This window comes from Meriones unguiculatus, chromosome 3, assembly GCF_030254825.1.
Source record: "Meriones unguiculatus strain TT.TT164.6M chromosome 3, Bangor_MerUng_6.1, whole genome shotgun sequence".
Lineage (NCBI taxonomy): Eukaryota > Metazoa > Chordata > Mammalia > Rodentia > Muridae > Meriones > Meriones unguiculatus.
The window spans coordinates 61802695-61815513 of NC_083351.1; the positions used below are offsets into that span (position 1 = coordinate 61802695).

At 44.1% G+C, this 12819-nt stretch overlaps 1 pseudogene; it reads left to right on the forward strand.

Moving 5' to 3' along the window:
• The first annotated feature begins 4908 nt into the window (after positions 1-4908).
• LOC110547510 (small nuclear ribonucleoprotein-associated protein B-like) lies at positions 4909-5512 on the forward strand (annotated as a pseudogene).
• The last annotated feature ends 7307 nt before the right edge of the window (positions 5513-12819 follow it).

Below are 12819 nucleotides of genomic sequence, written 5' to 3' on the forward strand. Positions count from 1 at the left end.
AGGAGAGCTAGGAGAATGGAGCTGGAGGAGAGATCTTGGAATTACATGGAGATGGACTGGACATAATATTTCACAAAAAGCAAGTATAATGAGTAAAATCTAAATGTTAGGAAACTGAAGGCTTGGAGGTTTAGGAGAGAGTAACTATTGCCCAGCATTGTGTTCTAGGTTAACTAAATAAACCCAGTGTTTGTGTGGTGATTTTGTTATACAGCTGTTTAGGACTAACATCAGCATTACTAAAAGATAATCATTAGTAAATATTAATTTTCAACTACAACACTTTATCTTCCTTCTTCTTTTCCCTTGAAAAGTTTGGGAGGAAAGAGAAAAGGGAAAGGGAGAAAGAACATAATCAGTGGTCCAAAAGATCCTCAAGAAGGCTTGAAGATGTAGCTTGATGGTGGAGTGCTGCTTATCATGGGTGACGCTCTGGGTTTGAGTCACAGCACCACCCAACCAAGAAAGCCAGAACAATGGTGTGAAGAGAATAAATGTTTAATTGTAATGTTCTTTTAGAATCACATGTGTTTTGGATGAAGGCAAGTCATTTGGAAAGATAACTATAACATGGAGAAAGTTCATTTTCTTTTTAAATTTCATTTCACTTTTAATTTAAGTGTATGTTTTTTTTCCTCCATGTATGTTTATGTTATGTCACTGGCATGACATATCTCTGATGGTTGGAAGAGAACATTGGATACCCTAGAACTGGAGTTACAGAGCGTTGGAAGCTGCTGTCGTGGGTGTATGTTGGAATTCAAGCCCAGGGCCTCTGCAAAATCATCAAGTGTTTTGACTGTGGCACCTTTTCCTTTTTTGTTACTTTTTTAAAATTGCTGGTCCCTACCTCACATTAAAAGCCATTGCAGCAATAGCATCAGGAAGGAAGGGTCATTGAATGTCAGAGCTGCCATTAACTTTGTAACTGCTTGCTTGAAGCTCATAAATAATTTTGGGTGAAAAGAGTTGTCAGATATGATTATGATCAGATTAAGATCTCATATTAATGCAGCACACAGGTTGTTTGACAGCCACAAAAAGAGCTCAGGGTCCTCTACAGTGAAGAGTCTCAGGAGCCTGTTCCAGAGAGTTTACTGAAGTAGGGATTCTGGAGTGTGAAGTCATCTTGAGAAGAGCAAGCATGACTCGTAAGATGAGAGTCTCCGAGAAAGGACAAGAGACATGATTTTAACATTTGCTGGGTGTTCAGTTCCAAAATGAATTGCATTATTTTCTGCCACCTGAAAATGCTGACATGTATTCTGAGAAAAGAATAGCCTGGCATCATTTAATTCAGTCGGGAAATACCATGGAATACGTCTCATATGCCAGATAGTCTTCAAGGTTCTTGGGGTATAATGGGAAACCAGAAGTCCCTTCTCCAAAGACCCCTGGTGTGGAGACAGGTGATAATGCACAAAACAACTTCTCTTTGATCACTCACTCCTGATGATGCAGCCTTGCCAGGCCACCGAGGAAGAGGGTCCAGGCAGTCCTGATGAGACCTAACAATCTATGGGTAGATGGCAGTAGCGGAGAACTTCCCCTTTCAGTGGACTAGGGGAAGGGAATAGGAGAAAGAGGGAGGGAGGGTAGAAATGGGGGGGGTGAGGGACGGGACTCCAATTGGGATATATAATGAATAAATTGTGAAGAAAAAAAATTAAAATATAAAAAAAAAGAAATCAGACTTCACCCTTCCAATAGGAAACAAAGAAGCATTGATGGAGCCAAGTGCTATGTGCATAGAAGACCGACATGCTCCATGGAAAGGCAAAGCCCATCATCCTCCAGCAAATCAGACTGAGCTGAGGATGGAAGGGTGAGGAGGGTGGAGACAGCTTAGGAGTGACAGCTTGACAAGAACAAGGGGAGAGGTGCTTCTGGGAGAGTGACCAACAATGGAGAAGGCTCCGAAGAGAAACAACAGACAGTGGGGTGTATGCTAGGAACCAAAACAGGAATGAATGACTCGTGTGGCTGGCTGGAAAAGGGATTTAGGAGAGACGGGAGATCAGTACGAAAAGGGGATAGGGAATAGGGGAGCATGAGAGATAGTTATGTTAGATTTTGTCATAATTTATTTTAAGAGCAACGGGATACCACTATTGGGTTTTTAGGAAGGAAATGACATGTCAATTTTTACTAAAAAAAAAAAAAAAAAAGGCCTTCTTGACTGTAGTGTGAGAACTAGGTTAGAGTTGGGACAAGATCACATGCAGAGACCACCCTGGAGGTTCTGCAGGACAGCTAGGGAAGAGATCGTGGGTGGTAGATAGGGTAGTGAAAGCTTAAATGAGAGCCAACATCTCATATGTGCAAAATGCTCTTTGAATGCTTTTTCATTTGGTCTTCTTAAGACAGGGTCACGCTCAGTAAGCCAGGCTGACTGTGAAACTGATACTTTCTTGACTCTGCCTCCCAAGTGCTGAGTCACAGGCCTGCACTACTATGCCTGGTGCTTTTTAACATGCATGAACTCAGAGGACATGCTAGTGTCCACATGAGGAAGGTTCCGTTATCATCTAGGTTTTAACATGAAGAAACTAGGGAAATGCTAAGCTACTTGCTTTGCCCAAAGATTTATCTGGGATCAAAATCCTAGTGTCTGACTATTGTTTCACACTGAAGGTCTTGAGGTAGAGGAAGAGGTATGGATAACAATTGGTTAGGGGCACGGTCTTTCTCTGGGAGAAGAGGGTGATTTGTTTTCGTTTTTAGGAGATTATTGAATTACAGATGTCACATGGAGATGCCTGAAAGAATTACAGATCTACTGCCCTAAAGCCAGGCCAATTCTTGCAAAAGCAGATTTGGGGACATCAGTGCAGATTGTAACTGGACCCAAGAATACATGAAATTGCCTAGAGAAAGTATTTAGGATGATTAGGGAAGTTAGCCTCTCCTCCCCCCACCCCACCCCACACACACACCAAGGGACACTGAACTTTTAAGAGTGTGAGAGAAGTTACTTGAAAATGAGCCTGACAGGATATGGCTAGAGAGCTCAGAAGACATAGAACTCAAGAGAAGGAAAGCTTCCATCAAGAGAAGGCCTGCCAGGCCGGTCAAGTGCTGCCCAACAAGTCAGGGCTGAGAGACTTAGCAACAGCTTCTGAGATGACAGGCAGATTGGTATGGGAAATGTGGAAAAAGAGGGCCCAATGGCAATAGGGGACAGGTAGGGAAGTGACTGTAGGAAGCAAGTTTGTTTGACTTTGAAATTATAAGAATAATCTGTCTGTGGGACTGAAGAGATGGCTCAGTTGATAAAGCCCTTTTGGCAGAAGCATGAGGATCTGAGTTTGGAAGACCAGGGCTCAGGTAGAAAGCCAGGTGTGGTGTCCTGCACCCTTAGTCTCAGCGCTGAGGCAGGAGAATCCCTGGAACTTGCTGGCCAGCCACTCTTGATTAATCAGTTGATTCCACATTTACTGAGAAATACAATCTCAAAAAATGAGCGAGAAAGTAATACAGGAAATTACCTGACATTGACCTCTGGCATCTGCCTCCTCCCCCACTGAAAATGTATGTATGTATACCCTCACCAACCCTCACATAAATAACCACATATATGCATCTACCCAAGTACTGCTGCTGATCAGAAGATATGTGAGAAGGAGCAGAGAGAGCGGGGAGCAAGTGTTCTTTGGGAAGAGATGGAATTCAGGGCACAGATGGAGGAATGAGCTTTAGGGAAAAAAGTGTCCACTATGAATGGATGCAGGTTTTATTTAGTTTTGATGGTGTGAATCTGTATTTTCTCATCAAAGAACGTCACTTCAAGGCAGAGACTGTGGGACAGAGTTTGAAGAGAGTGAGAATGCATTTGTGAAGTAACTGGAGTGGATACTCAGAGAGTAGAGTCCAGAGAAGTCATGGCTGGCTGGCTTCGCCAAGGGCCCCAGTGAAGGGCAGTTATGAGCATGCGGCAGCGCCAATCTGGGAGGCTGCCCTTTCATCCAAAACAGAGCTTGCAGCCTAAGGGGACAAAGAGGTCAGAAACCCTGGCTTGATCTCATTTGAGTTTTGTTGGGTGTCTGGGAGAGTGGACAGTGGAGACAATAGAACAAGAGAGTTGAGGGTTTGCAAGAAATGAGGTGAAAGGGTGGGCCGTGGATCTCTGCTGCATGGGGAAAGGCGGAGAGGGCAGACTCATTCTCAGCCTCTCCAATGGCCTCTTCCATTCTAGGCAGATTGCCCTGGGCTTTGTGTTTTCTCTTCATTTGTAAGTAAGCGTGTTGGCTAGATTCTGATTAACTTCCTTTCCAGTTCTCAAATTCCGTGGCTCAACTTGGCAGACGTTTAAGTACTCTCTGGATGTAAGTGAGGGACATTGCCAGCTTCTCCTAGTCACTAGGACAAAAAAAAATAAAAAAATAAAAAAATAAAAAAACAAAAAAAATTCATTCTGCTGAGGAAGCAAATTCCATCTATCTTCCCAGACCATTGATGAAATCCTTTAATTTTCTCACAGCAATATGCAAAATGTTAAAAGCTCTGCCTAGAAATCAAAAATAAACTTGTTGTAGCTGTCAGTAATCCAACCCTGCTGGAAATTTCTCAATCTGAACTTGGTTCAATCCAACTCAATACCAAATTACATTACTGAGCGTCTGCTTTGCATAAGTTTCTGTGATGGCAGTTGTAGGAGATGCAAGGACAAGAGAACGACAGTCTCCGTTCTCTTGAGTTTAGCCAGAAGGAGGGCACTGGTACAGAAGTATGTATGCAAGGGATAGAAATCTTTGTATTCAAGCCAGATAAGAAAGACTAATTTCAGCTTCACAAGGATTTTGCAAGCTGCACTTCCGTTAGCGGTGGCGAGAACTGAGCAGCTGGCTGGCTACTGGTCTTTGTGGGGAAAGCAAATCCGGTGGGAATCTGAGCCATTGGGGCCCCCACATGACTGTGGGCAAGAGCAGCAAGATGCTGCCGCACGTTGACTACAAAACACGATGCATCCTGCAAGATGGCTGGATATTCATCGGGACCTTCAAAGCTGTTGATAAGCGTATGAGTTTGATCCTCTGTCGCTGTGATGTTTTCAGGAAGATCAAGCCAAAGGACTCCAAACAAGCAGAGAGGGAAGAGAAGCAGCCCTTGGTCCGGTGTTGCTTGGAGGGAAGAACCTGGTCTCCAGGGCACTAGAAGGACCTCCTCCCAGACACAGTGGCATTGCCCAAGTGCCACTTGCTGGGGCTGCTGGGGGTATCCGCAGGGCTGCGGGCAGAGGAATCTCAGCTGGTGTTCTCGTGCCCCAGGCTCCTGCAGGACCTGCTGGGCCAGGCCATGGTGGTGGAGGGCCTTCCCAGCAGGTGGTGAGTCCACAAGGAAGAGGCACTGTTGCAGCTAGCCAAGATGGCAGGAGTCCCACCTCAGTACCCACTTGGTCAAGGGGGTCCTCCTCCACCTGTGGGCAGAGGGGCATCTCCTCCAGGTATTATGGACCTGCCTCCTGGCATAGAGGCTTTCAATGGGTCTCCCAGTGAGGATGGTTCCGGGCTGAAGAGCTCCAATGGGCGTGGGCCCCTCTCAGGATGCGACCTCCTCCTCCAGGTATACTTTAATCCTTGCACAGCAACATACTGTAGCTCCGGAGAGGCAGAGGCCCTATTTCCCAGGGTTGAGTTACCACAGACCTGTTTGTTTTGCTCTTCATGGAGTCTAACTGGATTGTCTGTTTTCCCTTTCAGGGTCCCCTCCCTGGGGAATGTGCCCTCCAAGGCGCTAGACTCGTCTTGGTCCTCCTTAGTTCCTTGCCTGTTTCCCAAAAGGCTGTACATAGTCCTCTCCCCCCCGCCCCCCTGCGGCCTTTGAAGGTGGTTTACAATAACCTCTTAAGAGACCGTTATAAATGCAAATAAAAAGAATACCTTCTTTTTCTATTTCATTTAATAACTTAATGTCTGTTCTGAACCTCATTTTCTACCAAATGGAAATAAACTAACTAGGGGTTCCCACCATTTTCTGGGTCATTCCTAATTCAAGGAGTTTACTTAATCTGAAAGCATTAGGGGGTTATCTTTATGGCCCTCCTGTCCCGGTCAGCGCTACCCGCTGGACGCCCCTACCACAACCCTGTGTTTTTACTTCATCAGCACCTGCAGGCAGCTGTGGCAGCCACTCTTCTTTCAGGGTCTACCCTTTGATTTTCTCAGCGGCTTTGAGCCGTTGGGGATTGCATGTTAAGCATGTGCCCCTTCCTCTCATGCTTAAACACACCACACATTGATTTCTTTTTATTCGTTTTTGATGAGGTCTTCCTCCCACGCTAAGGTTATACCTGGAGCACAGGGAAAAAAAATGCATCTTCCTTTCAGGACCAAGTGGCATTTTAGCTTTCTGCATTTGCTGCGTCTTTTCTTTTTATGCCTCATCCTGGAGCCTATGGTTTGGGGAGCATGTGAGATAGAGAGTCCTATTTCAAATGGTGTCTGATGCCCTGTCCTTTATGCCTTGCTGTGAGGCGTTTCTTTTAGTAAGAAGCACCTCTCTCTTTTCTTCTCTCTCATCTCCTTACGTAACACACATGAAGTGAATAACTGCTCAAAGGTGACGAGGTCAATGCAGGGAGTGGGGCTTTCCTGAGGGAGAGAGTATGAAGGGAAACATGAATCGGCACCTAGGCTGGCACCGGGTGTTAAGAGATGAGCAGACTGGGCTTTGCAGGCTCAAAGTTCACAACCAGATGGCTGAGTTTATATAAACGCCATTTCCACTTAGGTCACTGGGGAAGCAGTGGGTCTACTGAAGGGATTCTAGGTAGCTCACTGAGTAAAGAAGAGGAGCTGAGCAGATGCTGGAGAATGACAGGAAGCAGGGCAGCAGTGGCAGTTGTGTGAAGGCACTCAAGAGCCACTGGGGCCAAAGTGGCTAGATGGGTCCATTCTAACTACCACCTGGTCTGGTGTGTTTATACTCAGAAGTGAGGGCACAGAAAAGAGGACCAGATCATTTGGATGGGGATAACATGACTGTATTGGTGGGTAGGCTTTCTCTCCCTAAAAGCTTCAACAAATACAGATAGAATGGAAAGCTGTTCTCCCAAGGCAAGGGAGAGGCAAAGAAATGTGGTACTGGAGAGCAGGAATAAGGACATGAGTCCCATCAAGGAAACAAGGCAGGTTCAGAAAAGAGGGCAGGCATGGAAGGCTGATACAGACTGGAGGGTTCTGATGGACAGCGGAAAGTGATAAAGACGGGAAAAGAAATGGATGCTCCAGGCAGGAGGACCAGCTTGAGCAATGACTCAGACTTAGGGAATATGGTACTGTTTCAGAGACTGTCTGAGAATAGCTTTTCTGGAGCCTGGTCCGTGAGAAGTGTGAGGCAAGACTCATGACAGGGCTAACAATGCTGGAGCCACAGCAGGAAATTAGAATAAAGAATGTCATGGAAGAAATTGTATTCTTCCTCAATTTATAAACCGAATTAGTAACCCCTAATAATCTCACAAGGTGTGTCCAACTTTTTGACATTGGGACACAATGTCATCTACAAGGTTCATGTTTGAGAACTGTATATTCAAGTTACAAAAAAACCTGTCATATTTTAATACATTTTTTTTTTTTTTGCTTTGTCATTCATAGCTATCCTGGCGTGAGTGTGGGCAGTGGACAGCAGGTTGGACACACCTGGGAAGAGGTAAAGGGGTAATTAAGTTGAACGGATCAGGGTAGACACCATCAATTACTATCAGAAGAGAAAGCTGGCACACAGAGAGAATGAGGACCATATGAAAAGGCAGGGCATCATGGCCCCAGAGAGGCCATGTTCCACTGAAGACAGCGCGACTCAGCTGGTCACTGCTGCATGGAAAAAAGGCAGCAGATCATCCAGATCTGATTTTTATTATCTAAAAGTGGATATTATTCTGTTTTACATTTTTAGAAAATTTATTTTATTTAAAATTTTTGTTTTTGTGTGTGAGTGAGAAAATGCGAGTGCAGGTGCCTGCAGAGACCAGAGGTGTGAGAGCCCCTGGAGGTGGGGTCACAGATGGTTGTAAGCTGCCTAGTGTCTATGCTGGGGACCAAACTCAGGTCCTCTGAAAGAGCAGTAAGTGCTCTTAACCACTGAATCTTCCGTCTAGCCCCAGAACAGTTTTGTTTTGTTTTGTTTTGTTTTCAAATACGGACAGCTGGTAAAAAATAAAACAAAATAACAACAACAAAAAACTACAAGTTAAAAATATGACAGTTGGATAAAAAAGACAGGAACCAACCTACTACCATTATTTTGCTAAATGGCTGTATTATCCAACTGCCTTCTAAGTTCATGTCTCTATACCCAAAAGTTAGTAAAGTTCTCAGAGACAGACTTGTTGGCACATACCTTTAATCCCAGCACTTGGAGAGGCAGAGGTAGGTGGATCTTTGCAAGTTCAAGTTCAACTCTACAAAGTGAGTTCCAGGTCAGCCAGGGCTACACAGAGAAACCCTGTCTTAAAAAACAAAGAAAAACAAACAAACAAAAAATCAAAAAAGAGAGTAAAATAAAGTGAATAGGTTTCTAAGACATAATAATAAAATATAATATAATAAGATAAAACAAAAACTAACACATCCAGAGCCCGGTGTGGTGGTACATGCCTGTAATGCCAGCACTCAAGGAGGCAGGCAGATCTCTGTGAGTTTGAGGACAGCCTGGTCTACAAAATGAGTCCAGGACAGCCAAGGCTACACTGAGAAACCTTGTCTCAAAACAAAACAAAACAAAAACCCCAGCAACAGCCAAAAAAACAAAACAAAACAAAACAAAACAAAAAAAAAAAACCCAAGAAACAAAAATAAAGCAAAACAAATGTAAAGCTCCCAGACCTCAGAGGGGATTTTTTTTTTTTTCAATTAATGCAGACACAACTGGTAAAAGTGTGGAGAGTAGTGTCTGTGGAGTAATCAGCCACAAATCTATATCAAATTCCCCTCCCCAAAGCTCAGGGACCACTCTGGAGGAGCGGGTGTGCATTAATTATTGTTCTATTGCTAGGAAGATACACCATGACCAAGACAACTTATAAAAGACAGCGTTTTACTGGGTGTAGTGGGACTTTCTTGGACTTGCCAGTGGTATCAATAATGACACAGAGTTTAAAGTTTATAGTTTAAAGCTTAGGCCTTCATGGGGCAGAATCTCAACTACCATTTAGATTTAATCCAACTCTTGTACTTGAGACCTGCCCTGTGGCTACCTCTCTGCCCCTCGTCATGTCCATCTGTTCTCTTCTGTGTCTCTTCTGAATCAACTGCATTTATTTCTTCTTCCAGCATCCCATTCTCTCCTGGAAGTTCCACCCTCTTGCTCCAGATATTGGCTGTAACTTTTTTAAAAATTTATTTATTTATTTATTATTAATTTTCAATTTATTTACTTTGTATCCCAGCTGTAGCCCCCTCCCTCATCCCCTCACAATCCCACCCTCCCTCCCTCTTCTCCTATGCCCCTCCCCAAGTCCACTGATAGGGGAGCTCCTCCTCCCCTTCCATCTGACCATAGCCTATCAGGCCTTATCAGGACTGGCTTCACTGTCTTTCTCTGTGGCCTGGTAAGGCTGCTCCCACCTCAGGGGGTGGTGCTCAAAGAGCCAGCCACTGAGTTCATGTCAGAGACAGCCCCTGTTCCTCTTACTAGGACACCCACTTGGACACTGAGCTGCCATGGGCTACATCTGTACATTCTAGGTTATTTCCATGCATGGTCCTTGGTTGGAGTATCAATATCAAAAAAGATCCCTGGGCCCAGATTTTTTGGTTTAGTTGTTCTCCTTGTGGAGCTCCAGTCCCCTCCAGGTCTTTCTATCTCCCCCTTCTTTTATAAGATTCCCTGCATTCTGTCCAAAGTTTGGCTATGAATCTCAGCATCTGCCTCAATACCCTGCTGGGTAGAGTCTTTCCTTCTGTGGTAGGCTCCTGTCCTGTTCCCTGTTTTCTCCCTCTTCCGATGGCTGTCCTGTTTGCTTTTCTGAATGAGGATTGATCATCTTATCCAGGGTCCTCTTTCTTGATTAATTTCTTTAGGTGTACAGATTTTAGTATGTTTATCCTATATATAACTTAAAGTCTCTGAAGAAAGAAATTGAAGAAAATAATCAGGAGATGGAAAGATCTCCCATGCTCATGAATTGGTAGGATTAATGTAGTGAAAATGGCCATCCTGCCAAAAGCAATCTACAGATTCAGTTAGATTCCCATCAAATTATCAACACAATTCTTCATAGAATTTGAAAAAAAATTCTCAATTTCATATGGAAAAACAAAAAACAAAGAATTGCTAAAGCAATCCTGTTCAACAACAGATCACCTGGAGGTATCTCCATCCCTGATCTCAAGCTGTACTACAGAGCAACAACAAAAACTGCATGGTACTGGCATAGGAACAGAATGGTGGATCAATGGAATTGAATCGAAGGCCCAGAAATAAACACACACATCTACGGATCTTGATTTTTGACAAAGAGGCCAAAACCATACAATGGAAAAAAAGATAGCATCTTCAACAAATGGTGCTGGTCTAACTGGATGTCTACATGTAGAAAAATACAAATAGATCCATACTGATCACCCTGCACAAAACTAAAGTCCAAGTGGATCAAAGACCTAAACATAAAATCAAACACACTAAATCTGTTGGAAGAAAAAGTGGGGGAAACTTGAATTCATTGGCACAGGAGACAACTTCCTGAACAGAACACCAACAGCACAGGCTCTAAGAGCAACAAGTAACAAATGGGACCTCATGAAACTGAAAAGCTTCTGTAAAGCAAAGGACACTGACATCAGAACAAAATGACAGCCTACAGACTGGGAAAGGATCTTCACCAACCCTCTATGTGACAGAGGGCTAATATCCAGAATATGTAAAGAACTCAGGAAGTTAAAAAGGCTGTCAAGTCTTTATTACAACCTGCTCCAGATATTGGTTGTCAGCTCTTTATTACAGCCAATCAGCAAGAAGCTGCCTGACCTTCAAGTATCTGAGCAGGTGTGGAAGGACAAATGTCTACAAATATAAAGCCAGTGATTGACCATAGAAGTGCCAATACCAAAATCCTGCCAGAACTTTGCTCTCTGCCAGTACTGAATTAACAACTGAGAATACAGAGACATTCCTTCACACAAAAAGAAGGAAAGTTACTCCAATAAATGAGGGCTTGCTTACAGTTTCAAAGGATTAGTTCAGGGTCATCACAATGGGCATCATGGTGGCAGGCAGGCAGGCAGGCAGTCACTGCAGTAGTACCTGAAAGCCCACATCTTATCTATAAGTTGCAGAGAGAGAGAGAGAGAGACTGAGCCTGGTATGGGCTTTCGAAATCTCCAAACCCATCTCCAGTGATGTTCTTCCAACAAGGCCACACCTCTTAATCTTTCCCTAATGTTCCACCAACTATGGACCAGTCATTCAAATATATGAACCCATGGTGGTTGTGTGGGGCAACATTCTCACTCAAACCACCACAGGGTGGAAAAGTTGTCGGAGCTGGAGGTTGGGAAAGTCTGGAGTGTCATAGGATACTATTATGTTTTCTGTGTTTTGTTATTTTTCCTCCAGTCCCTTAGATCCCAGAACAACAACTCTTGGGACTCAATTACTATTTTACAAATACCTAGGCTCTTCTCTAACTAGCTAATAACTTAAAATAACCCATTATTTTCATTTACATCCTGCCACGTGGCTGGTTACCTGAGCTCAGCCATCATGCATCCGTCTTCTTTACATCTTGGTGGCTGATTCCTGCTTGCCTAGCTCTATCCTCGAATCCTCTCTGGATGTCCCACCTATTACCTGCCTCAGCCATAGGCCATAGGATTTTTAATTGATAAGTGTTGCTTCCATATAATACGCAAGAGATTCCTTCTACACTGGAGTGAAATAAGTGTCTTCTGGACATCACTGCGCTAATGAAGGCATAGCAGCTATAGTTGCCTGCGCATGAGCAAGCCAGTGAATATTCCAGCATGGAGGAGGAACTTGTGAACCCTCACCCTGACCTAAGGAGCTACCGACAGTTGGAGGAGCGAGAGACAGCTTTTATTGTATTTTTAAGGTTATGGTCCCTGGTAGGTTGACCATGTTTCTGTGGGTAGCTCCATTCTCTCGAGTGTGTGGACAGCACAATTTGGGTTCAGTGAGTTATAAACACCAGCAGCCACAGAGGATACGAAACTGAGAGGGAGCAGGGAGGTGGGTGGATCTGAGGGGATTAAGGGGAGAAGGGGAAATGCATATGATCAAAATACATCCTGTGTAGGAAGGAAATTCTCACAGAGTTAATAAAAATATTATATTGAACACACACAGGCACCGTTAGGCCAAGCGGACCCCTGTGCTAAGTTGCTGGTTGATGACTTGAGCTGTGTATCTGGTGCTGGGTATAAGAAGAGTTCAGTGCCAAATACCTCAGTGGGGAAAGTGTTCCTGTGGCCCTGTTACTGGAGCTGAGTTTTTAGGTCCAGAAATGATAGAGATAAGACACGACTCAAGGGATTTCAGGCACAGCTCTAAATTAAAAAAAAAAAATTATTTATTTTATGTCTATGGGTGTTTGTGTGTACCACACACATACTTGGTGCTTTCAGAGGCCAGAAGAGAGTATTAGATTCCCTGGAACTGGAATTATAGACAGTGGTGAGCTGCCATCTGGGTGCTGGGGATCAAACCTGGAGCCTCTGAAAGAAGAGTGAAAAGCTTTTGAGACATGTGCTTGTGTGAATGAAGATGCAGCGCGGACAGAGAACACCAGGGCCAAGGAAAGGGGCTGCTAAGACAGGAAGAATTCCTGCCAGAAAGCTCCTGCCTGGGTCCTTCCTGCAG